Here is a 23,818-nt window from a genome sequence, read left to right as displayed (position 1 = left end):
ATAAACAGAATCCTATTTTTATATAAATTATGGGTGTGTAAGTTTAATTCTTTAATTGAAGATATCCAAGAACCACCCATGACAAATTCACTCTTTTCATTTTTGATACTAATAATTTGGTTTTCTTCTTTCCTTTGTAAAATCAAAATAACAAAAGGTTATTTTATTGTTTTTTTCATAAAACCAGTTTCTAATTTTATTTTTTAGTTTAAAATGGTTTTCTTACTTTTACTTATTAACCTTTCCTTTGATTTTCAGAATTTCCAATTTGGTGTTTAATTGGGAATTTTTAATTTATTCATTTTCAAGACTTTAGTTGCATTCCCAATTCATTGATATGCTTTTCCTTTGTTTATTGATGTAAACAATTAGAAATATTAATATGATGTGCCATATACAAAAACAATGAAAATCAGTTTTAAAAAGAAAGAAATTATAATGTATATCATATAATGTATAATGTATCACAATTAAAGAATACAAATTTAAGAATTTTGGGGCAACCTAAAAGCTATGCCATACAAAAGAGCCTAGATATATTTCAAGAAATCAAGCAAAACTTTCTAGGTGTCTTAGAACCAGAAAGGAAAGAGGAAATGGAAAGGATCCAAAGGTTACCCTCAGAAAGAAACCCCACAAATGAAAAGTCTTAGCGATATTAGAGCCACAATTCCAGGTTTATAGGTCACATAAAAATATTGCCAGCAGCCTCAAAAGAAAGTATTCAAGTACCAAAGAACCACAGTCAGGAATACACAGGATTTTCAGAAATTCTCCTAAAGGAGGCAAAAATAAAGGCTGTCCTATATGTGTTAAAGTATTAGCCTGCTTGCTCACATGCAAGCTTAGGGTCTTTTACCCTTTCTTTGTGGAGAATTAAAAACCAAATTCTGATGCCTCCTGGGACAACCGTGGTTTGGTGCAAAAAGCTGCTCTGGGAGGCAGAACTGTCCTATGGAAAGAACCTCAGATTTTATTGGTTGTGGCTGTAATGGAGTCAGAGGAGCTGGGTTCAAATGCTGCCTCTGCTGCTGAGTACCTGTGAGGCCCCAGGCAACAACTTAACCTTGTTAGGCCTCAGTCTCTTCTCGCCTGGCCAGGAGCTGATCAGGGAGCTCACCAGCGTGCCTGGGATGATGTTTGTTCCCTTCTCTGATGCATGTCTCATGGCAACAGCTACTTGCTTTATCTTTCTCCTTGTGCACACTGTTCTGCAGTCCGCATCTGTATTTCTCTCTCTCTGGCTCTGCATCTCCATGTCTGTCTTTGTTTTGTTCTCTGTCTCAATATATACAATATATATTCCTTTTTGTGTGTATGTGTGCATGGGTGGGTATCTTCTAATATTTTGTAGCCCCTGGTGATTTAGATCTGCTCCCAGCTGGCAATGCAGAACAAAGCTGGGAAGAAACCTTCCCCTCCTCCTGGCCCAGGGGTCATAATGGAGGCTGGTTAAGTACGTGACCTGAATGACAACAACTCAGCATTGCAGGTATCCTTGGCAACAACCAGTCACCATGGCAACCAGTGATTAGAGCTAGCTTCTGCTGCCTTACTAGACGTATTTTGCCTTTAGAGATAATTATATTCCGCCAAAGGTGGGTGGCTAATTTGATTTGTATTTCCATTGGAAAAGGTGTGAGACCCCCATCCTACTCCCTGCCCTTTTAACAAGCCAGAGACAAGCATCCTGCGGCCCCGTGGTTGGGCTTTTTGGCATAGAGGATCTCAATGCCTGTTTATGCTTTCCCATTTACATTGATTAAATCATTCACCTCATCGATAATGTGCAGTCATTAAGCCAAACTAGTTAGCATCAGTCAGTCATATAAAGGCAGGGGATTAAGCTCTGTGGGATTTGCATGGGTCCATTTGCACAACGTGGCAAGAGAAAATTTCCTATCCAGTGTTCTGAAAACAATCCCACCTCTGTCTGTCTGTATACTGACAACCCTTCTAATGTGCCTAGTCTGTATGTAGTCTGAGGTCCCCCTGGAGCAGTGACGTTCTGGGTTCCAAGGTCCCATTCTGTGATGCTAACATGATCCTCCCAGTGGTGTTCCCAGCCCTGAAGTTCTATGATAGGTTATCTAAGTGCAACATCACCTTACAGTCATAAGCTCATTTTTAAAGTGAGCATAGAGGTAATATAATGCCTCGCCTGAGTCCACATGGTTCCCTCTTCTGTAATTTCAAATACTTTTTTTTAGATGAAACATGGGTTAAGAAAATTCCTAACATTTAGGCAGAGGTTGGACTCTTTGTTTAAATTGATATTTACAAGGTACTATTTAACCCCTGGCCTCTTTATGGTTGAGGCAAAATTCAGGTTAATAGAAACCTTTGTGTAAATAAAAATCAGATTAATATAGTGTTGAAGACTAGACAGGTATTCAGAGGGGAATTTGGGGAAGGAACAGACCTCCTCTTTGAACATTCCTTAGGGTTAACATTTACTAGCTGTGTGACCCTGAGCAAGTCACTTAACCCCAATTGCCTCACTAAAAAAAAATTTAGAAAAAAAAAGATAATATGTAAAAGAATTTGGTACAGTACCCAGTACATCGTAGGCACTTCATGATAGTTGATTGTTTGATGAATGGAGTTTCAATTCTGGAAGATTACATTTCCTTCTGTTGCAATAGTGTGTCCAATTTAGCCTTCAAACTGTGTACACTGAAGGGGGCAAAAACAGAAATAGTGAAATGCAAAAGAGAAAGCTTTTCAGATCTAGAAGAAACATTCCACATAGAAAGGGTATGAAGCTTCAAGTCCTCAAGTGCATATCAATGACTTTGGGTAAATGTTTTGTGACTAGTGTTCTTGCTGTGCCATTTAAATGCCTTTGCCAAGAAAGGAGGACTACTGGCTGATTATTAAGGGGAAACACAGGAAGGGAGGGTTCTTCAACTAGTGTTAGTACCCTGGGTGGAGTAGCTGTTACACCTGGTAGTACCAGTGTGGGATGGGGGAGTCAAGTAAGAAAGGAATTGTGCAATAAGAAAGACATTAATAAGCTGGAGAAGAGATAGAATGGTGAGAAGGTTCAGAGTGAAGGATGACACCCAGGTTGTAAGCCTGAGTCACTGGGAGGATGTTGGTCCCCTCAACAGTAATAATGAATTTTGAAAAGGAGGAGTGTTGAGGGTGGAGGGATATAAAAGGCCAATATTGGACATGTTGGATTCAAGATGGCTACAGGACATCCAGCTGCATTTGTGCAATAGACCAGGTGGAGATGCAATACTGGAGTTCAGCAAAGGGGTTTGGATTGGACAAGTAGATATGAAAATCATCTGCATAAAGATAATAATTGAATCCATGAAGAATAATGAAAGCACCAAGTGAAATAGTATGCAGATAGAAGGGAAGGCCGTCCAGGGCAGAGCCCAGTGGGGCACTCATGGTTACTAGGTATGACCTGGATAAAGATCCAGTTAATACTGAGGAGAGGCCATGGTGAGGTGTTATGGGGCAGGTACTGTCTCAGGATGTTTTTCTTTGTCTTTCCAGTGCTCATTATGGTTCCTGGCACATAATAGTCACTTAATAAATATTTATTGACTGATTAAAATGACATCCTGGAGAGAATAAGGAATCAAAAACTTAGAGAGAAAAAATATTAAGAGGAGGATGAGAAACAGTGTTAAAGACTGCAAAGTGATAGGGAAAGCTGAGGATTAAGAAAAAGACTAGATTTGGCATTTAAGAGATGATTAGCAACATTAGTGAGAGAAGTTTCAGTTGAATAATCAGGGTAGAAGCTAGACTATAGAGTTAAGAAGAGAGAGGAAAGCAAATAGAGGTGACTATTGTAAATGGACACAAAAGGGAAGTGATATAGGGAATGATAATTAGAGGGTATGGATAGATCCAAGGAGAGGTTTTTTAAGGATGGGGAAGACATAGACATGGTTGTAGACAGGGGGAAGTAGCCAGCACACAGGGAGATATTGCAGATAAATGAGAGAATGGGAATGATAGAAGGAGCAATCGGCTGGAGGAAATGGGCTGGAGAGGGGCCACTTGTTGAAGGAGGCAGGGGTTTGGCTTAATAAGGAGTAAGCCTATTTCTGTGTATGAAACTAGGCTGGAGGAGACAATGGCAAGAAGGCATCTGAGCAATGAGAGGAAGAATTGGGGAGGGGCTGCTAGGTGGTACAGTGGATAAAGCACCGGCCCTGGATTCAGGAGGACCTGAGTTCAAATCCGTCCTCAGACACTTGACACTTACTAGCTGTGTGACCCTGGACAAGTCAATTAACCCCAATTGCCTCACCAAAAAAAAAATAAGAAGAGGGGAGATGAAGAAGGTCTCAAAGAATGACCTAAATTTTGTCAGTAAAATATGTGGCAAGATTCTCAGCTGAGAGAGTAGGTGGGTGTGGGAAGGAACCATGGAAGTTTGAGGAGGGGTGAAAATTTTTCCAAAGAGCCATTGTGATGAGTGGGATAGGGAGGTAATCAGAGAAGTATAAAAAGATTGCCTTGGAGCTCAAGTAGTAGCTTTGCCACCCTTTGGGGAAAAGTAATTGCTGTTGTAGTAGGGAAAGAAGAGGCATGGATCAAACCAATGTTGTGGAGAAATACTGGTAGACATTCCTATCACAGAGGACTTGGAATTTAAATTGAAAAATACCATGGTGAATTGACACCAGCCCTTTAGCAATTCTCTGCCAATGGTTTTCAAATTGGGAAAAAGAAAGGAAATAACATTTTGGGCCATGTTTGTCTTTATTTTGTTAACATAGCAAAGTAGCTGTAGGAAGAATGAGGTTTTCTGGGAACTGATTTCCCTGGGCCCAGATATGATAGAGCATCTGTCTTTTTTTCTTTGATGATGGTACAGGATATATTGTTGTCCGTGGTGATGACAGATGACCAATGTGGATCTGGGTGCCTCTGACCATGATTGGGTCTTTTCAGTCATGCCTGACTTTTTGTGATGCCATTTGGGGTTTTCTTGGCAAAGGTACTGCAGTGGTTTGCCATGTTCTTTTCCAGCTCTTCAAATGAGTAACAGATGAGTAACTGAGGCAAACAGAGTTAAGTGACTTGCCCTGGGTCACATAGCTAATAAGTGTCTGAGGCCAGGTTTGAACTCAGGAAGATGTCTTCCTGACTCCAGGCCCAGCGCCTCTATCTACTGTTCCACCTAACTCCCCTTGGTTGTGCTACCACAGCCTGCTGGGGGCCCTCTGATGCATATGTGAATCTTACTACATATGGTGCTTTACCATATCTGGCAGAGCTGTCCAGGGTCTTTGGTGCTGAACTGACTTCTTTATATCTGTTGATATAACATGTAACCTGAGATGCTGTGTAAATCCTTGAGAGCTCATTTTGGCAAAAGGTAAAATGGAGATGAGGACTTCTTACATTAGAGCCAGTCAGATGTAGACAGGAGTTTCGCCTAAGGTTTCAATTCACTCCAATAAGTACCTGTTGAATGTTCATGAGGTGAAATTGGATAGTTTTGGGAAATGACTTTTCTTTTGACTTCAGAAAATTTACCGCCACATCCTTCTGGTCTTGTAACATCTAGAGACATGAGGGTGCACTAGTGAGAAGAGAGTGTATCTAATGGATGCTCGATTCTCAGTTGGGAAAACATAGGCTCACATCCCACCTTAATAGTCGTGGACATTTACTAGCTCAGTGACCTTAGACGACTCTGGAGTTCAGATTTTGAAGACCCTTCTACCTCTATATCTCTACCTCTGAACCTAAGTGTGATTTTGGACAAGTCTCTTCACTTCCTGGGCTTCATTTTCTTCTGAAGCAGAAGGATATTGGAATAGGTAGACTCTGAGTGTTCTTCGAGCTGGAGATTGAAGTCTGTGATCCTGTGGATCATTTGGTGGTTTGAGGTAAAGACTGGGTGAAGAGGGAATTGAGGCAGCAGATGAAGATCACCTAAGACACTGGAAGGAAGTGCTTTGTTCAGGATGGAGGCCTTGGTCCAATGGCAAGTATAGTTGGAGTTAGAGGAGCCAGATTGGAGTCCAACTCAACTTCTGCTACAAAGACCAAATCTAATATTCCTCAGTGTTCAATTTTTTTACTCTTCAGGGTTAATTTTTCTTTTACTCTATGCCTGGATTTCCTGATTTGACACTGGCAAAGTCCTGGCCAAAATCGTCTAGTTATGTAACAAATATCCTTCCTAGCTAAGACCAGCCATTCTCGTGTTGGTTTTTAAAATTTGTTTTGTTTTGTTTTGGTTTGGTTTTTTTGCAGGGCAATGAGGGTTAAGTGACTTGCTCAGGGTCACACAGCTAGTGTCAAGTGTCTGAAGCCAGATTTGAACAGGTCCTCCTGAATCTAGGGCTGGTGCTTTATCCACTGTGCCACCTAACTGCCCCCCAGCCATTCTCTTGTATGCATTTCCTCCAAATTTTATCCTGGTCAGTGGGCTACATGAACTCGTTGCCTGGTGCATGGGCTCTGGGCTTGCTTGCCCATATCCTTGCACTTATGTGCCTGGTGAGCCTCTGACATGGCTGGCTCTCCCTCATTCAAGTAAAAGAGAATGTTCATTGGTCTCCCCAGCTTCTAGGGCAGGTGTGACCTGGGCTGACATTGGACCCTCCACCACTTACCATCTGTATTTATTGAGGAGGCTGGGTCACCTAAGGGCTCCATGATCTTGCCAAGTTTCTGAGAGTACAAATTGCTGGCAGAGAAGGTGTCAGTGGAGAGATTTTCCTTCTCTGGGAGTCCCCCACAGTTCTCACATCCAGTCCCTTTCCCTGCAGCTGTTTGATCAAGAAGTCTTCTTGTGGCACAGTGGATAAAACACTGTCCCTGGATTCAGGAGGACCTGAATTCAAATCTGGCCTTAGACATTTGACACTTACTAGCTGTATGACACTGCGCAAGTCACTTAACCCTCATTGCCCCGCAAATTACAAAAGAAAACAAACAAAAAAGAAGCCTTCTTAGCCTCCAGGAGCTCTTGGATACATGCCGGGGCCCATTAAGGTGATCTGGGTCCCCTGGGTGATGCTTCTCATGGGGTAGGGCGTGATCCTGGAGCCTGGAAGGATCCCCAACCCTCTTCCTCAACTCTCCTTCATTGGAGGGAGAGTTGTCCAACAAAATTGCTCTCCCCCGCCCATTTCTTACAACCTAGGTGTGATCAGGGGCAGACATGAGTGCATGTCCCTCTTGTCCTCCCAGGCCCTGGCCTGATTTTGTCTCCTCTTGCATGGAGCAAGGAGACCAAGACCCGCCTGTGCCCCAGACCACCCTTTTTCTCCTCTCCTCTGAGGAATTCAATCCCATTCAGGGGCTGGTGGTCTGCTGTTGCTGCTGCTGCAGCTACTGCACTGTTCCCTTATGTGGAGCCCAGGACTCCCCTTCCCCCTTGCTGCCCTCTCCCTCCTGGTTTTCCATAAAGGGGCTGACCCCTGACTATGCTAAGCTGAGCTCAGCTGTCCTTATGCACCTTGGACCCAGCAGGGCACCTGGCCCTCCGCTAAGTGGAAGATGTACTTCGGACCCCCTCCCCTTCCCAGTCCGGGTGACGGGAGTTGAGAGAAACCAATGGGATTGGGTGACTCCCCCCTCCTCTCGGTCTGACATCACAGAGCCCCCTCCCCTCTCTTCTCCCTTCTTCCTCTGCTCTGGGTGGGGACTAGCCCTGCCCCCTACGGTGACGTCACCACACCCGCCCCTCCCACGCTTGACCAAGGTTAGTTCTCTTTGTCTCTGGAGAGAGAAGGGGAGGTTTGAGTTCCCTATTCCTTGGAGTCTGGACAGGGGACTGAGCATCTGGAGATCTGCCTGCCCCTAACCCCCATCCCCTCCACCCCCTCCCATCCCGGAAGTTCCTGTACTTTCCTGTGTGGGTGTGTATGAGGTAAGTGGCCCCTCTTGCCCCTTCCTTGCCCCCCCTTTTAGAATTTGTTCTGTCCTGTCTTCAACCTTCTCCTGAACCTCCCCCACCCCAAATTGGCTTGTCTTAATGCTGAGGAGGATGTGTGTGTGTGGGAATGGCTGGGGGGTTGTGAGAGTTATGAATACCTTTGTTTCTGCGTGTGTTCTGTGTATAGGCAGGATCGTGTGTGTGTGTGTGTCTATGTATATGTACATATATATGTATGTATGTACGTATGCATATATGGTCAGGAGGGAACCTGTGTGTGTCTGCTCCTCCAGGGCTTATCCCCCTTGGGGTTCCTTGCCTGCCCAGGCCTCTGTCTGCAGGTCTGGGATGTGTGGCGTTGTGGGGTGCAATGGAGGCCAGCAGGGAGAAGGCTTTGGGGACACTCCCTCCCTCCCCTCCTCAGGTGGACGTTTCTATTCTCCTTTCCTCTCTTCCTCCTATCCTTGGCTTGGCCTTGGGGCTGGGCTTCTGCAGTAGAAGGATATTGAACTAGGTAGACTCTGAGGGAGGAGACAGTCTAGCTACTCTTCCCCTTCCCTTTTCCATATCGTCTCTTTTGTTTGGTGACATTTAATTTAATGGTATATTTATTTTTTCTTCTGGTTTCAACCAGCATCTGGTAAATGGGGCATGTCCAAGTACCTTCTTGTGTAACAGAAAAAGGCGACTGTTCCTGAATCTGCAGATTTCTATGATTTGCAAACTGAAAGATCGTATTTGTTTTTATGTGCACTTCTCTAAGGAGGGATTTGCAGTATTTTGTCATAAGACTATTGATAGCTTGGATTTCTTCCTTGAAAACTTCCTGTTCATATCCTTTGACTTATTGGTGAATGACTCTTAATTTTGGAAATTGTTAACAGTTCCTTCTATATCTTGCATATGCAGCAGTCTTTAGAGAACTGCAAAGATGTTTTCCCTCACTTAACTGTTACCCTTCTCATTTAAAAAAATTTTTTTTTATTCTTTGCAGGGCAATGAGGGTTAAGTGACTTTCCCAGGGTCACTACCCTTCTTCATTTTAACTGCACTCACTCTGTGCAAAAATATTCCCACTTTATAGATACAGAAATCTCCATTTTATTTTCTATGATGCTCTCCATTGCTTGTTCTATCATGACCTCTTCCCCTATTCATAGAATTGAAAAGTAATTTCCTTCTTGCTCCTCCAATTTGCTATTTATTCCCCTTTTGGATCTAATTCCTGTATCTATTTGTAGGTTAATTTGATAATGGTATGAGGTATTCTGGCAAACTACTTTTACGTTATCCCATGTGTTTTTAAAATTTTTCCACACCTTAATTTTTTTCCAATTACATGTAGAGATGGTTGTCAAGATACACTTTTGTAATATTTTGAGTTCCATATTCCCCCCCCTCTCTTCCTTCCCCCATGAAGACAGCAAACAATCTGATGTAGGTTATACATTACAATCACGTTAGACATATTTATACATTAGTCATGTTGTAACAGAAGAATCAGAACAAAAGGGAAAAAACACAAGAAAGAAGAAACAACAACAATAAAGCAACAACAAACATGAAACTAGTCTGCTTCAATCTGTATTCAGACTCCATAGTTCTTTTTTCTGGATGTGAAAAGCATATCCATTATGAGTCTTTTGGCAGTGTCTTGGATCATTATATCTATATATCTATATCTATATTTTTTGTAGGGCAGTGAGGGTTAAGTGACTTGCCCTGGGTAACACAGCTAGTAAGTGTCAAGTGTCTGAGGCCGGATTTGAACTCAGGTACTCCTGAATCCAGAGCTGGTGCTTTATCCACTGTGCCACCTAGCTGTTTTGGATTATTATATTGCTGAGAAGAGCTAAGTCTGTCACAGTTGATCATCACACAATGTTGTTGATACTGTGTACAACATTCTGCTCATTTCACTCAGCATCATGTAAGTCTTTCCAGTTTTTCTGAAATCAGAGTGCTTATCATTTTTTACAGCACAATAGTATTCCATTACATTCATATACCACAACTTGTTTAGCCATCTCCAATTTACAGATATTCCATAAATTCTCAATTCTTTGCCACAACAAAAAGAGCAGCTATAATTTTTTTGTACATGTGGGCCCTTTTCCCTTTTTAATGACCTCTTTGGGATATAGACCACTTTGTAGTGGTATTGCTGGGTCAAAGGGTATGCAGTTTTACAGCCTTGTGGGCATGGTTCCAATATGCTCTCCAGATTGGTTGGATCAGTTCACAACTCCACCAACAGTACATTTAGTGTTACAATTTACCCACATCTTCTCCAACATTCATAATTTCCCCTTTTTGTTATATTAGTCAATTGGATAGTTGTAAGGTAGTACCTCAGAATTGTTTTTACTTGCATTTCTCTAATCAGTAGTGATTCGGAATATTTTTTCATATGGCAATAGATAGCTTTGATTTCTTCATCTGAAAACTGCCTGTTCATATCCCTTGACTATTTCTCAACTGGGCAATGACTTGTATTCTCATAAATTGACACAGTACTCTATATATTTGAGAAATGAGGCCTTTATCAGAAACACTAGCTGTAAAATTGTTTCCCAGCTTTCTGCTTTGCTTCTAATCTTGTAAGATTTTAGTTCTTCCAAGGTGGTATTATTTAAGGAGAGGTATGTTTACTATCCTCCTCCTGACCTGTGCTCTGGTCTGCAAGCAATGGTGGACCTGCTTTTTCTGCCCTGGAACTATGAACAGATTCCCACTCCCCTGTGGCCACAAGCTCCAGGGTTCTTGTGTCCTTCCCTGCTTGGGACTGCCACCCAAGACTGTGACCTGAATCCTAGTTTGTGCAATACATCAGGGTCCTGCCTCAGTGCTGGCAAAGAAATACCTGTAATCTCCTTCTGGCCAATTGTTCGACCCCCTTACTCTTTATGGGCTGAGTTCCAGAAGCAGTTGCTGCTGCTGCTGCTGCTTCTTATTCAGAGGCTCCCAAAGCCTGCTCTTGGTTTGCTGTGGCTGTTGCTGAATCTGTGCTGGGGATGGTTCTGTGCTGTGGTTGTGTCTGAGCTGGTGTGGCCTGCACTGGGCTGTGCTCTACTCTCATCCCAGTACAACAGATCTTTCATGTAGACTTTCTAAATTTTCTTTGTCTGGAAAATGATTTCACCCCTTTTCTGTGTTCTGCTGTTCCAGGAATTGCCTTATGACATTATTTGAAGGTATTTGGAGGGGTCTTGGGAAGATCTCAGAAAAATCACTGCCTTTCATCTGCCATCTTGGTTCTGCCCTGACCCATTCATTCTTTAGGATGTGATTATTTAGTTTCCAATTAATTTGTATTCTATCTTTCCATTACCCTTTATTACATATAATTTTATTGCAGTATGATCTGAAAATGATGCATTTAGTCTTTCTGCCTTTCTGCATTTGACTGTGAGGTATTTATACCCTAATACATGATCAATTGTTGTGTAGGTGCCATGTACCACTGAGAAAAGGTATATTCCTTTCTATCCCCATTAAATTTTCTCCAGAGGTCTATAATATTTAATTTTTCTAAAATTCTATTCACCTCCTTAAATTCTTTCTTATTTATTTTGTGGTTAGATTTACCTAGTTCTGAAAGGGGGAGGTTGAGGCCCCCAACTAATATAGTTTCACTGTCTATTTCTTCCTGCAACTCACTGAACTTCTCTAAAAATTTGGATGCTATACTACTTGGTGCATATAATGTTTATTATTGATATTACTTCATTGTCTATGGTACCTTTTAGCAAAATGTGGTTTGCTTCCTTATCTGTTTTAATTAGGTCTATTTTTACTCTTCCTTTGTCTGAGATAAAGATTGCTACCCCTGATCTTTTTACTTCGGTGGAAGCATAATATATTTGGCTCCAGCCTTCTACCTTCACTCTGTATGTATCTGTCTGCTTCATATGTGTTTCTTGTAAACAACATATTGTAGGATTCTGGTTTTTAATTCACTCTGCTATCTGCTTCATTCATCCCATTCACATTCACAGTTATAATTATTAACTGTGTATTTCCCTGTGTCCTATTTTTCCCCTTGTTTATACTTTTCTCTTTCCTTTCCCCCTGTCCTTTCTCATCAGTGTTTTGCTTTTGACCTCCACCTCCCTCAATCTACTCTCCCTTCTATCAACCCCACTTCCCTTTTGCCTCCTGCTTTTGCCCTCCCTTCTATCAGATCCACCTCCCTTTTTCTTTCTCCTTTTGCTTCCTAGTTTTACCCTTTCTTCTATCAGCACCCCATCCTTTCCCCCTTTTCCCTCTTACTTCCCTGTAGGGCAATATAAAATTTTATACCCAACTGAGTATATATGTTATTCCCTCTTTGAACCAAATCAGATGAGAGTAAGGTTGAAACAATACTCACCCCTCCATTCTTTCCATCTATTTTAATAGATCTCCTGTGCCTCTTCATCAAAGGTAATTTACCTCATTCTGCCTTCCCATTCCTCTTCTCCCAGTATAATCATTTTTGTCACCCCTTAAGTTTTGTTTTTAATATCATCACATCAAAATCAACTTATACCCACACCCTCTGTCTAAGTGTACTCCTTCTATCTGCTTTAATAGAGGTACAGTTCTCAAGTTATAAGTATCTTCTTCCTGTGTAGGGATGTAAACATTTAAACCTTATTGAATAACATGTCTCCCCCACACACACCTTGTTTTACATTTTTATGCTTCTCTTGAGTCTTATATTTATAGATTGAACTTTCTATTTAGTTCTGGGCTTTTCATTAGGGAAGTTTTAAATTCTCCTGTTTTGTTGAATGCCCATCTTTTCCCCTAAAAGATTATGCTAATTTTGCTGGGTAGTACATTCTTGGTTATAATTTAATGTTGAAGCTTCCTGATCCTGTATAATCCTGATTGTTGCTCCTTGATATTTAAATTATTTCTTGATGGCTGTTTGCAGTATTTTCTCCTTTACCTGGTAATTATGGAATTTGGCTATGATAATCCTTGGAGTTTTCCTTTTGGGATGTCTTTCAGGAGGTAATGGGTGGATTCTTTCAGTGATTATTTTTTCCTCTGATTCTAAGACATTGGGGCAGTTCTCCTTGACAATGTCATGAAATATGCTCTACAGGCTCTTTTTTTGATCATGGTCCTCAGGTAGTCCATTTATTCTTAAATTGTACCTCCTGGATCTATTTCCCAGATTTGTTGTTTTTCTGTAGAGGTATTATATGTTTTCTTCTCCTTTTATATTCTTTTGATTCTGCTTTACTTCTTCCTGTTGTCTCATTGAGGCATTAACTTCCATCTCCCCAATCTGATTCTTAAGGAATTCTTTTCCTCAGCCAGCTTTTGCACCTCCTTTTCCATTTGTCCAATTGTATTTTTAAGATATTATTTTCTTTTTCCAAGCTATTCACTTTCTCTTGCATAACTCCCATTTCTCCCCCAATTTTTCTTCTACCTCTAATATTTGGTTTATAAAATCCTTTTTGAGCTCTTCCAAGAGGGCTTTTTGGTCTTGAGACCAATTCCTCTTCCCCTTTAAGGCTTTACATGTAGATATTTTGACAGTTGTCCTCTGTGTTTATGTTTTGTTCCTCCCTGTCACCATAATAATTGTCTATGGTAAGGATTTTTTTTCTGTTTCTTATTCATATTTTAGCCTCCTTCTTGCCTTTTAAACTTGTGTTCTGCTCCTTCGGTATAGCATGTACTCTCCCAAGCTTCTTTTATTGGGTTCCAGGGGCCCAGTCAAGGGCTTTCTACTCTGAGGCCTCAGACACTTGCAGCTGCTCACTGTACTGGAGTCGCCTAGCCTAGTTGGAACTGTTGGGTAGCAGATATCCCAGCTGGCAGATTGCCTTCTGCATTGAAGCTGGGGTCTTTACAACTGGGATGCTATGCCACTAGCTTGCTGAGCTAGGGCTGAGGGTCCTCACCTGCTGATCTCTGCTGTATCTAAGAACCTTTTGCTGGCTTGCCCACACACCCTCTGTGCTGAGCTGTGCTTCCCTTTTACCCAGGTGAGACAAACCTTTCCTGAAGACTTTCTAGGTTATCTTAAGCCAGAAGATTGTTTCACTCCATCTTTTTGTAGGTTTTGCAGCTCCAGAATCCATCGAGAGGCTTGATTTAATGTTGTTTCTGAGGGAAATTTGGGAGAGCTCAGGCAGCTTCTTTGTCGTTCATTAGTACTGGATACACTGGTAAGTATAGCTAATATTTTTATGGCACTTTGAGGTTTATGAAATATTTACGCTTTCCTCATTTCATTTGATCTGCCTACCAATCCTACAATTTCCCTCCTTTTAAAAGAAAAACCAAGGGATCAAAAGGAGAAATCAAACCCAGTTCTTTCCTGACTTGAGATCCCAAACAATTTACACATCATCCCCTTAATTCATGTGTATATAAATAGCAATTAAAGAAGAGCATAACCTATGCTAGCCTGCCATAATGTTTGCAAAGGTTCCCACTATATTCTTCCCAGAAGAATGGACATTTTTCCCATGAAAACAAGAGTGCAAATTAACACTGATTGAAAACCACTGAGATTTGGTACAGTTCTTTGTACTTAGAAATGGATTGACATTAAATCTTTAAATTGACTGTATTTGATGTGAACAGAATCTTCATAGGTTTCCTCTCAGGATTTCCTCCAAGACTTTGAGTTTCCCACAGAACAACCCATGGCCTGAGTTTTCAGTGAGGCTCTGAGTTTTGAAGAAGGGAGACAACAAGCCAATGTATCAGGTTCTCTTAGCATCCCCAGACTTCATCATTAGTGTCAGTTGTGTTATCAGGAACATCTACAAGCCCAACTTTAGGTAAGGCTCTCTGTTTGCCTTAAAGAAGGCCAATTGTGTTATGTTGAGATTTCTTTGTAAATTAGTCTGAGGACATGGAAAGCCACACTGGTTGCAAACTTGATAGCCTTTATAATGACCACAACAGGTGATGGCCTTAGTACCTTCTCTGAATAACCAGCAACTTATAATGACTTAGAACCATGCATGTTTGAGCTTTTCAACCTAGAGGGGAAAATAGATTGTTCAGAATTGAAATATTGCAAATCGTTTCTTTTTAATCAATGTGGCTGTGGAAAAACACATTTCTCATCACACAGTTACTTTAGGAAGAAAAAGTATGGAAGCAACTCACATCAGAAGACAGATATTCCCATTCTCAGTTAAACAAACTCTGGAATGCTTTGGCAAAAAGCATCTTTCTTTCAGCAAAACAACTGTATGACTGATCAGTTGAGCCTGATTTTAACAGGAGCTAAAGTAACCCTTCAAACGAGCACTCTGAAAAGGACATTTCATTCTCATGGAGGTCACTGTGGCATGACGTGATATTGTAATCATTGCACTGAACTCATATGCCCCCCCAGAGGACCAAAATCACAGCCAGGATCCTTGAAAAACATCGGGTGCACTCTGTGGGAGGCTCAAGAGAATTTTGTAAACTTTAAAGCATCATAATATTTAGGGGTAAGAGATGGGGTGGGGGCACATGGGAAAAAGTTGCAGAGTCCAAATATAGACCAGGTGTCGGGAAAAATATTCTAGCAAAGAGATCTGCCCTAAAGTGAGACAGTATCCCTTTAAGTGATGCTTGGATCCTCCTTGCTGTTCTTCAATCCGAGACTGCGTGACCACATCTCAGGTATGTTATAGTGGGAATTCCTTTTAGGGGGTGGGTTGAACGTGATGGCTTGTCATGTCCCTCCCTCCCAGTTCTCCCACTGTGTGATTCTTTGGTAAAGAGGGTTCTGGAACTGCCTCTGTCACTTACCACCTGTGTGTCCAAGGACAATTCACTTCTCTCTCTGAGCCAGTTTCTGCATCTGCCCTAGGAGGTTAATGTTTAAGACAGTATGATCCACAGACCTTCTACTACCCATATGCCCACCACAGGTGGTTGCCACAGGGCATTGTTGACACCACTCTCCCATGCCCAATTCTTATGTGGATACTTGGGTTCTCTCAGAGCTGCTAGGGGCTCAGTGTCATGACCAGGATACCACTCCTTATGGCATCATGCAGAGGAGTCAGACTGTTGGCCAATCCACTTGCCCTGCTCTCCCTCACACTATCCTCTGTCAGTCTTTCCTAGCCATCTTCCTATCTCCTGGACTAGTTTTCCCTTGGCCCATGGAACCTTCTTATAAAACCTACCCTAGCCACCATAAATTCTCAGTTCCTACTGAAGATATCACCTGCTTTGGTGATTTTACCATCATCTGCTGGTTTCATGTCCTGCAGACATCATCATTCTCAGCTTTAGCAGTTTTCCATCATTATACTTTTCTCTAGGCTCCATCAGAGGAAGAGACAATTTGTGGAAGAAGAAGAAGAAGAAGAATTCTGATTGTTCACATATGTATCTGTTTGTGGGTGTAATTTGAGTTTTTCCCTCTGTACAGGCCCTGATTCAAAGTGGAGTAAGGTTGTCATCTAAGGGATGACTTGCAAACTCTCCTGAAGGGACAGGGCTCATACCTTGGCAACCCCAGTCACTGGCTCAACAAACTTCTTGAAGAAGTCAGCTAATACAAGACAAGAGCGCCCAGAGACTCTCTGCCTCAGTCTTTCCAGGTAAGAAGGCCAATGCTCCAGACCCATTTTTTCATAAAGACTTCCTGAGGTGTCATAGATCAATAGAGCAAGCAGATGAGCATTTCTTACATTCTTACTATGTGCCAAGCACTGTGCTAAGCATAGGCTCAGGGTTTATCCCACAGTAGGGGATGGGCAAGGCAGCAATCAAGGAGAGAGAATAGAAGAATATGAGAGTGAATCCAGGTAGGTGTGAGGTGAATCACTGCTTGGGACATGAGAGGCCATCATAGCCTAACCTCATTTTTTACATATTTGGAAAAGGAGACTCAGAGCAGTCCAATGACTTTCCCAGGGACACATAGTTAGCAAGTATCTGAGGGAGGGTTACACTCAAGTAGTCCTGACTCCACTCTCAGTGTTGTATCCACTGCATAGCTGGGCTACCTCTTCATTCTCCATCACCTTCCATATCCTATCAGTTATTAAATCCCAGCATTTCAGCCCCTTATTTCTGGAGTGTGTCCCCCCTTGTCACTCCCAGTACCACCAGTATTACTTCAAGATTTTCTCTCTAGCATCCCTTCTCTCACTTATCTTCAATCTCTATCTAGGGGTTGCTTCCCACATGCTTACAAACATGTCCATGTCTCTCCCATCCTCTTGACCTGCTCCTCTCCGCTGGCTCTCATCCTTTCCCCCCTTTTGTTGCTGCACTGATTGAGAAGGTTGGCTGCTTTCAGTGACGCTAATTCCTTTCTTTTCTCTCTCATAACCCTTCACAGTGTGGCTTCTTTCCTAAAATGTCTCTCTCAAAAATTACTAACAATGTCTGAATTGCCAACTCTAGTGGCTTTTTCCTCAATCCTCATCCTTCTTAACTTCTCTGCAACCTTTGACACTATCAGTCACCTTCTTTTTTTATACTTCAATCTGTGTTCAGATACCATCAGTTCTTCCACTGTTGATGGTTTTCATTTTTCATACATCATTCTGATATCATCCTGCTCATCATTTCGTTCACAGTTACTATTGCTAACTATATTACCCTCCATCCTATTGCCTCTCCTTGATATTTACTGTATTTTCTATCTTCCTTCACCCTATCCCTCCTTGAAAGTGTTTTGCTTTTTACTGCCCCCTCCCCCAATGTGCCTTCCCTTCCTTCGCCTGTCCCCCCTCTATCCGCTCCCACTTTCCCTCAGGGCAAAATAGATTACTATACCCACTTGAATGTGTATGTTATTCCCCCTTTGAGCCAATTCTGATGAGAGTAAGGCTCACTCACTCCCCTGTTCCTTCCCCATCTTCCCCTCCACTCCATAAGTTTTCTCTTGTTTCTTTTATGTGAAATACTTTACTTCAATCAACCTCTCCCTTTCCCTTTCTTCTACTTTATTTTAAACTTTATTTTAAATATGTCATCACGGGTCAGTTATGTGATACAGTGGACACAGGAGACTCAGAGCCCAAATCCGGCCCCAGACATAAGCCACCCCACCCTGCCTGCCCCACAAAAAAGAAGGATAGACAAAAATAAATGCTTTATAGATATCATCCCTTTATATTCAATTAGTACCTGTGTCTTCTAAGTATATTTCTTTTAGCTGCCCTAATACTGAGAAAGTTCTTATGATTTCTTTTCCTTGTTTACCTTTTTATGCTTCTCTAGGGTCGTGTATTTGAAAGTCAAATTTTCTATTCAGTTCAGGTCTTGTCATCACAAATGCCTGAAAGTCCTCTTTTTCATTGAAGTCCCATTTTTCCCCTGAAACATTATACTCAGTTTTGCTGGGTAGGTGATTTTTGGTTGTAGTCCCAGTTGCTTTGCCCTCTGGAATATCATATTCCATGCCTTCTGGTCCTTTAATGTAGATGCTGCTAGATCTTGTGTTATCCTTACAGTAGCTCCACAGTATTTGAATTCCTTTTTTCTAGCTGCTTGCAATATTTTCTCCTTGACCTGGGAGCTCTGGAATTTGGCTATAATATTCCTGGAGGTTTTCCTTTTAGGATCTCTTTCAGGAGGTGATCAGTATATTCTTTCAATTTCTATTTTACCTTCTGCTTGTAGAATATCAGGGCAATTTTCCCTGACAATCTCTTAGAAGATGATGTCTAAACTCTTATTTTGGTCATGGTTTTCAGGTAGTGCAATGATTTTCAAATTATCTCTCCTGGATCTATTTTCCAGGCCAGATGTTTTTCCAAGGAGATATTTCATATTGCCCTTTATTTTTTATTCATTTGGATTTGCTTTACTGTGTCTTGGTTTCTCATAAAGTCATTAGCTTCCATTTGTTCAATCCTAATTCTTAGGCAATTCTTTTCTTCAGAGAGCTTTTATATTTCCAGTATCCTTCTTTTCCTGGATACTTTTTTCTCTAAGTTGTCATGACAACTCTCTCTTCTAGTTCTCCTTTTACCTATCTGACTGTTCCTTCTTAGTCTCCTTTGCTGGATTTCCATACAGGACACATCAGCTAACTCTGGGCTTCTTCCATGGCTCCATCTTATATTCGCCTCTTCTCCCTCTATCCTTGGTGATCTTGGTTCCCCTGTATTTGGTTTTCCTCCCTATGATCATGATTCTTACCTCTAGTTATTCTGTCCTAACTTCTCTACTGATATATGGTCTCACATCTCCAACTGCCTATTGGACATCTTGAACTAGATGTCCCATAGAAATCTCCAACTGAACATGTCCCAGTTTGAATTCATCATCTTTTACCCTACACTCTCGTCTTCCAAATTTCCTGATTACTTTTGAGGGCACCACTCAGGTTCACACCACATAGGGTGCTATACTCGACTCTCTTGCCTATACCCCTTCTCCTCTGACACTATCATTACCTTGGTGCTAGCCCTCATCACATAGGCCTGAACTACTAAAATGTCCTTCTCAGAGGTCTCCTGGCCAAGTTTCTCCCCACTTCACCCAGCTGTCAAAATGGTATTCTTAAAACACAGGTCATACCCAGGCATGTCCCCCCTTTTAGTAACTTCCAATCATTCATTCTCACTTTTAGGATCAAATATAAACTCTTTTCAAAGTGCTTCTTTGCTTGCCCTTCTTCCACCTTTCCAGTTTTTTATGCTTTCTTCCCTTGCCCTTCTTATACCTTTTTTTGTTTTTGTTTTTGTTTTTAGTGTGGCAATTGGGGTTAAGTGACTTGCCCAGGGTCACACAGCTAGTAAGTGTTAAGGGTCTCAGGCCGGATTTGAACTCAAGTACTCCTGACTCCAGGGCCAGTGCTCTATCCACTGCACCACCTATCTGCCCCTTACCCTTCTTATACCTTTTTGATCCAGGGGCTCTAGCCTCCTTGCTGTTCTTCATGCAAGGTGCTCTATCCTCTGACTCTGTACACTTTCAGCAGATGTCCAAGTTACTGCCCAATCTGGGCTCCATATACCTTTTCAGATGAGGTGAATTGGTCTCTAGCTATTTGCACATCAAATAGGATATTTATTTGTGACCTTGGCATTCAGATCCATCCAGAATTTAACATCTGGAATGTACTCTCTCCATATTTCTGCTTCTCAGAATCTACTTTCCTTCACAGCTCTCAGTTCAGGGGATGTTGACACAAAGCCTTCCCTGGATCTCTTCATATGTCTGTACCCTCTAATGCCTCAATGTTCCTTTCATTTATTGATATGGATACAACCTGCATGATCCCCTTGGTGAAATGGAATGTAACCCCTTTGAGGACAAGAATCATCTTCAGTATCTAGAACAACATCCCACCAGCCTTTCACATTTGCTGAAATGAGTTAACTTGAGGCTTGACTTGTGCCTATCATATTAATGGCCTCCATATTGGTCAATGCACAAATGGTTAATAATGCAATGTTTGATTCAGTTGGGTATAGAAATCTATCTTCCCCTGCAGGAAAGTATGAGGGGAAAGGGATAACAGGGCGGGGTATGTGTGATAGAAGGGAGGGCAGATTGGGGCAGAGGGCAGAAGCAAAACACTTTGGAGGAGTGACAGGGTGAAAGGAGATAGAAAATAGAGTAAATGGCATGGGGAGGGAATAGGATGGAGGGGAATTCAGTTATCAATAGCAATTTTGTTTGATAGAATCTTCATTTTTCAAACATTATAGAGAACTGAGTTAAATTAATTAAAATAAGAGCCATTTCCTAATTGATAAATGATCAAAAGATGTGAACAGTTTTCACATGAAATAATCAAAGCCATCTATAGCCATATAAAAAATACTCTGACTCTTGATTAGAAAGATGCAAATCAAAACAATTCTGGGGTACTATCTCATACTTATTGAATTGGATAATAGGACATCAAAGGAAAATTACACATATTGTAGGGTATTTGGGGAAAATGAGACATTAATGCACTGTTGGTGGAGTTGTAAACTGATTTAACCATTCTGAAGAACAATTTGGAACTATGGCCAAAGGGATATAAAACCATGTATATTCTTTGAGCTAGCAATACCACTACTAGGTAGTATCCAAAAAAAAATTAAAAACCAAAAAGTTAAAGGACCTATATGTACAAAAAGTATCCATGACAGGCCTTTTCTAATTCAGAGAATTTGAAATTGAGATGTCCATCAGTTGAGCAGAATGCTCTCAGAAAATCCTGTAAAGACTTACATGATACAAAGTGGAATGTACTATGTACAGAGTAACAGTAATATCGTAAGATGATCAGCTGTGAATGACTTAGCTATTATCAGCACACAATGATCCAAGACAACTCTTAAGGACATATGATGAAAAATGCTATCTATCCCCAGAAAAAGAACTGATGGTATCTGAATAGAGATTGAAGCACATTTTACTTCATTTTTCTTGGGGTTTTTGCCTGTTTTTTTTCATGACCTGAGTAATATGGAAATGTTTTGCATGACTACGCATGTATAACTTATATGGAATTGCTTGCCTTCTTAAAGGGGGGTGGGAAAGGAGGAAGGGAGAGGATTTAGAACATGGAGTTTTAAAAATGGATGTTAAAATTGTTTTTACATGCAATTGGGGGAAAATAATATGCTAAATAAACAAAAAATGCAGTATTTGTTTTTTAAGAATTATGTAATAAATACTTGCCCAATACTAAATTTGTGATTTCTTGCCAGGAACTCCATTTTGGCAAGGTGCTCTGCCCAGCCAATCTTCATTCCTGTCTCGGTTGTGTTTCTGGTTTTCAGACCTCTACACCATGCCTCAGCTTCAGTCACGTCCTAGAAGTTTGAGCTGCATCTGGGGTTTCCTCCTACTGGAACATTCATGCAACCCTATTGGCTGTTCACTCTGGGATATGCCAACCACTTGCTGGCCCCTTTATCCACTTGTTGAGTTAATTCAGGGGCCCCCATTTTATGTGAGAGGCAGAGGCTGGCCAACCTTCACTTCCTTCTAGGATGTACTTCTGAATGTATAGATAGAATCATCATGCCTCAGCTGGAGTCTCACCTCTTCCACCTAACATTTGTTATTGTTGTTGAAATTTTTCAGTAGTGTCCAACTGTGCGTGACCCCATTTGAAGTTTTCTTGACAAAGACAGTGTAGTTGTGTGCCATTTCCTTCTCCAGCTCATTTTCTACATTAAGAAACTGAGGCAAACAAAGTTAAGTGACATGCCCAGGGTGAAACAGCTAGTAAGTGTCTGAGGCCAGATTTGAAATCAGGAAGATGGCTCTTCCTGACTTCAAGCTTGGCACCTGATCCATTGCAACCCCCAGCAGCCCCTCCATCTGAAATTACCTTCTATTTAAACTATATATCATCTGTCTGTACATAATTATTGTATATTGGCTCTTCCATTAAAATATGAGCCCCTTGAAGAGTTTATGACCAAAAAAGAGATAGAGAGGACCACAGGAAATAAAATTGCAATTTTGATTACATGAAATAAAAATGTTTTTATGCAAACAAATCTAACAGCCAAAATTAGAAGGAAAACAGGAAACGGAGGTAAATTTCTAAAAACCTGAGGTTTTCTGACAATTGATAAATGACCAAAGGATATGAACAGTTTTCAGACACCGTAATCAAAACTATTATAGTCATATGAAAATATGCTCTAAATTACTAACAATTAGAGAAGTGCAACTTGGAGATGCCATCTTATACCTATCAGATTGACTAATACGATTGAAAAGAAAAAAATAGTAAGTGTTGTGAGTGGATGTGGGAAAACAGCACTGTTGGAGTTAACTGTGAACTGATTCAACCATTCTGGAGAGAAGTTTTGAATGATGTCCAAAGGGCTAGAAAAGCACACATGCCCTTTGACCCCAAAATACCATTACTAGCTCTGTCTCCTAAAGAGATAAAAAACAAAAAGAAAAGGGACACCTATATACATAGTTACAGAGCTCTTATAGTAGTGGAAAAGAATTAAAAATTGAGGGGATGTTCATCCACTGAGGAATAGCTGAACAAGTTGTGGTATATGATTGTAATGGAATGCTATTGTACCATAAAAAGTGATGAGAAGGATACTTTCAGAAAAACCTGCAAAGACCTGCATAAGCAGATACAAAGTGAAATGAGCAGAACCAGGATAACATTGTACAAAATAACAGAAATATTGTACAATGCTCAACTGTGAATGACTTAGCTATTCTCAGCAATACAATGATCCAAGACAATGCTAAAGAATTTATGGTTGAAAAATGCTGTCTTTCTCCAGAGAAAGAACTGGTGGGGTCAGAATGTACATCAAAGCATACCTTTTCAAACTTTCTTCATTTTTCTTCGTGCGTGTGTGTATTCTCTTTCACAGCATGACTAATATGGAAATATTTTTGTATAACTGAACATGTACAACCTTTGTCAAATTGCTTGCCTTCTCAATGAAGAAGGATGAGAAGAAAGGAGAGAATTTGTGACTCAAAATTGTAAAAAGTGAATGTTAAAAATGTCTATAAATGGGCAAAATAAAATAAGTTAAAAATTAATGTGAAAAATGTTGAAAATTTAAGTGGGAAATATGTCGTGAAATAAATAAAATAAGCTTAAGCCAAAAACAAATGTGAGCATAGGTACAGCCTTTGTTTTCTTTTTCTTTTCTTTATTTTCCAGGGTTCATCACCTTACCTGGCACATAGCAAGTTTTAAAAAAAATGCTTCTTATGGGACAGACCAAAAAGGGAAATGACAAATGTAAGGGCTCCAAGAAATCAGGAACATTAATACCCTGGTGATCAAACTATAAATTAGTATAGCCATTCTGAAAAGCAATTTGGAACTAAGCCCCAAGAGTCACTCCACTATTTCTACATTTCTTCTCATTGCCAGGCTTATACAAAGAGATCAAAGCAAGAAGAATAGACACACATGTATAAAATATTTATATCAACATTTTTTTGTAGTGACAAAGACCCAGAATTTTAGGGGAGCTCTCTTTTAGATTTAAAAAAAAATTTTTTTTAGTAAGACAC

At 40.8% G+C, this 23,818-nt stretch overlaps 1 long non-coding RNA gene across 2 annotated transcripts; it reads left to right on the top strand.

The window, feature by feature from the left end:
* The first annotated feature begins 7,638 nt into the window (after positions 1–7,638).
* On the top strand, positions 7,639–22,891 carry LOC122733414. Of its 2 annotated transcripts, XR_006353837.1 has the most exons (5): positions 7,639–7,864; positions 13,581–13,860; positions 13,935–14,043; positions 16,266–16,437; positions 21,508–22,891. It is a non-coding gene; the product is annotated as an uncharacterized LOC122733414 (long non-coding RNA). The 2 variants fall into 2 exon arrangements; XR_006353836.1 differs by lacking the exon at positions 13,581–13,860 and having other exon boundaries at positions 7,655–7,864.
* Positions 22,892–23,818: the final 927 nt, after the last annotated feature.

This window comes from Dromiciops gliroides, chromosome X, assembly GCF_019393635.1.
Source record: "Dromiciops gliroides isolate mDroGli1 chromosome X, mDroGli1.pri, whole genome shotgun sequence".
NCBI lineage: Eukaryota > Metazoa > Chordata > Mammalia > Microbiotheria > Microbiotheriidae > Dromiciops > Dromiciops gliroides.
This window is presented reverse-complemented; position numbering and strand designations above follow the sequence as displayed.